This window comes from Carlito syrichta, unplaced genomic scaffold, assembly GCF_000164805.1.
Source record: "Carlito syrichta isolate Samal-C Ts95f unplaced genomic scaffold, Tarsius_syrichta-2.0.1 Scaffold311628, whole genome shotgun sequence".
NCBI classification, from domain to species: domain Eukaryota; kingdom Metazoa; phylum Chordata; class Mammalia; order Primates; family Tarsiidae; genus Carlito; species Carlito syrichta.
Window position 1 is genome coordinate 231,189 of NW_007255724.1, and position 3,630 is coordinate 234,818.

A 3,630-nucleotide genomic window follows, 5' to 3' on the forward strand; every position below is an offset into this window, starting at 1 on the left:
CTGCACTCCAGTCTGGTTGACAGAGTGAGACTCCAACTCAAAAAAAAAAAAAAAGAAAAAATATTGAAAGGCAGTAATTTACATATTTAAGAAAACTGGTGAATCCACAGCAGAATAAAAAGAAATCCACACATCGGTACATTATCAAAGTTAAAGACAAAAATCTGGAGAGCAGACAGGGTAAAAGGGCACATTCCTTTCAGTAAGACAGACAGCTGGTTTCTTAATAGAAGCCAAAAGACAATGAAATGATGGAAAGTGCTAAAAGCAAAAAACTTCCAAGCCAGAATGAATATATCTTTTAAAAAGTGAATGCAAAATAATATATATTTTCAGGCAGACAAAAACAGAGAATGTCAGATCTGCCCTACAATAAATACTTGTGCATAAGCAAACAAGGAATGCAAGGGAACTTCCTGAATCTGGTCAGGGACCTGCACAAAGAAGATCCCGTTGAGCCTGAGACCAGGACCAAGATGTCTGATATCATCATTTCTACTAAACTTTGTACTGGAGGTTCTAATCTGTGCAGTAAGGCAGCTCCCCCCGCCCAAATAGAAAAGGTATATGAAGAAGTAAACTTCTCAAAGATTAAATGACTGTGTTTTAGGAAAGTCAAAATAATCCTCCTCCTCTTGACAACCAGTCTTATTCTACAGAGGAGAGGGTGTGTGCACACACAGCCTGGATATTTATAGATAGTAGGTTAAAAAAAGTACAGATGTATCATCTCGTTGTTATCTTGTTGTTGTAAATCTTAAGATAATTCAACAATTACTCAATGAGAAAATGGTTAGTGCAGAAGTCATAGAACAAAAACAGACATGATGTCCACAAAGCAACATATACCACAGTCCCCTTCTTGTTTGTTTCTTGATTCTAATTTATGCCCCGTCCTAGTTATGAATGCTTTCAGGTGCAAGTGCTAGAAAACCGATCAAAAGTAACTTTAAGAAAACAAGACATCTGAGAGTGGTGTTCATTCTGCTCCTAATATGATAAAAACAACACATTCAATATGGAAGTACTCTGCTCTCTTATTCTTAGCATCTTTGCATGTCCCCTCATGCCACTGCTCCAGGTGTTATACTCATGCTTATGTCAGGAAGGAGAAAGTGCTGGCCCCAGTGACGCGTGTTCTTTTCAAGAAACATTTTTGCAAGTCCCCTTGCAGACTTCTCCTTCTGTTCCACAAGCTGAGGGAGGCTGATGAAGTGTGTGGTGAAGACAATCGGAATTGCCCCCACGCATTGTGGGACATCTGGTGTCCCTGGTCCTGGCTTCTAAATCCAGTAGTGCCTCCCGGACACTGGAACAAGTACAAATGCCTGCCCCCCCATCTAAAAGTACCCTCGGGGGAGAGGGATGCTACAGCTCCTGGTGTACCACGGCGCCATTAGTGGCCCGTCTCCTGGAGGTGGGCACATTTCTGCCCCAAATCTAGTTAGGATCTTCTTAGCAAAGAATGAGGGAGGGCACGTCTGCTCTTCCACCCACCCTTTTGAACTCTTTGCCCTTAGGTGAAGTTGGGAGAGAGGATGTGTGGGTAAAAGTGTCTGTGTTCTGTGAGGGCACTATATGGAAGGATGGGGGAGGAGATCGACCCGGAGGCCATTGCTTTGTTAGACTCCGGTGTGACCACGTTTCCTGGCTTTGGCCCCCTCCCCTACCTTGGGGAGGTGAATCTCCTCTTTCTCTCTCTCTAATTTACTTTCTAAATAAGCTATAGTCTCCTAAAAGAAAAGAAGTAGACCCAGAACAAGAGGGAGAGGGAAAAAGCCAAGGAGATGCCACGCTGTGAGTGGTGCTGCTTCATGTGGCCTGGAGAACTGTGCTGGTTGAGTCGGAGAACCAAGAGCAGAGCAGGGCAAAGGGGCAGGCATGGGAGAAATGACCCCGGATGCCCCGACGTCCGTTCTCCCCAACGCTGCCTTCTTGTCTTTTGCTTTCCACCTCCTCCCATCCAGATCCCTGGCCACTTCCAACCCTGCCCCTTCTCATTTCCAAAGCTTGCCGCGACTTGCCTCACCCTAACCCTACCCTGCTACAGAGTTCAGTCACGACCCCGAGCCCGTTGTCATAGGCTCACGGAGGTCTGCCTACATCCTTAATCAGACTGTGCTCCTCAGGACTTCTTCATCTCTGACTCCTTGACGTCTGACCCGTGGTAGGAGTGCCGTGAATGATGACTGAACGAAGAGAGGATGGAAGGAAGGGAAAAGGGAAAGTGGGGCGAAAAGCAGCACCCTCCTGCTTCCATGTACAGTCGCTGCTGTTCTCATTCCCATCAGCTCAACACAGAATATTGGAACCCCGCTTCTGTTTACGCTTAGAAGTCTGCAGACCGGCCAGGTGCGGTGGCTCAAGCCTGTAATCCCAGCGCTTTGGGAGGCTGATGTGAGGGGATTGCCTGAGCTCATGGGTTCAAGAACAACCTGGGCAACTTGGTGAGCCCTCATCTCTATAATAAAATCAAAACATTTTCTGGGCATGGTAGCGCACGCCTGTAGTTCTGGCTTCTCGGAAGACTGTGGTGGAAGGATTGCTGGAGCCCAGCAGGTCAATGCTGGGGTGGCCGTGAGCATGCCACTGTACTCCAGCCTGGGCAATGGGGTGAGACTCCAACTCAAAAAAAAAAAAGTCTGCAGACCATACATATTTCTGACTTCACTTGACTGAGTTTCCTGCCTCCAATCCTTCCATAGTCTCTCTCATCTCCTGTGACACCTGGTGCGTGTTCACTTCTGGTCTTGGACATCTGTTGGATTTTTTTCTGTGCCAGAGTCGGCCTTTTCCCTGTTGCTTCCCTGGTAGTTGTGTGCCCCAGTATCCCAAGTCTCCACCTGAATTGTATGTATTTGAAGAATTACTGTGTGCTTGGTAGTTACCTCTCTTTATCTTATTGGTTATGGAAAATTCAGATTCTGCAATAAAACTTAATCAGTTCGAGTCACTTTGTTATACTTTAAAAGGAACTTTTTACAAGGAGAAATGTCTTTAGTTATGTTCTTAAATCTTAGTCTATGCAGTTTTGTCAGTTTAAGAACAACCAGTCACTGAGGTCATAGTAGATTAATCCAACCTGTGGACCCAGCTGGAGTCACATAGTGAGACGGGAATCGCACTGTGTTGCCCAGGCTGGTGTTGACTTCCTGGCCTCTAGCGATCATCCCGCCTTGGCCTCCTAAAGTACCGGGATTACAGACGTGATCCACGGTACCCAGCCTGTCTTAGATCTTCATACTCCCAGAAGATGACAAAAGTACTATCACTGGTTGATTATCAGAACTTTGATGCCTCTTATCCTCTCCCATCCCAGACGGTGCCTGGGCATTCCCCCAGTATTGCTCTAGGGATAAAGTTAAAAACTTGGGGATGCGTTTTCACCCATTTACCAGAATTCCCGCTTCCCCTACAACAGCACCCAAATTTAATTTTTATTCACGAGCACCCCCAGACACAACTCCTGTGACTTGAAGTTCCGCCACGAGCACAGGACCCAGACCCAGCTAATCAGCATACTCTGTTCCTCGTAACACGATGATTGGTCCAGGAGTGACCACATGACAGGAGTTGGTTCAATGGGTGTCTGCTCTGGGACTTTGCTGGAACTGATGGGAAGGAGGGGCT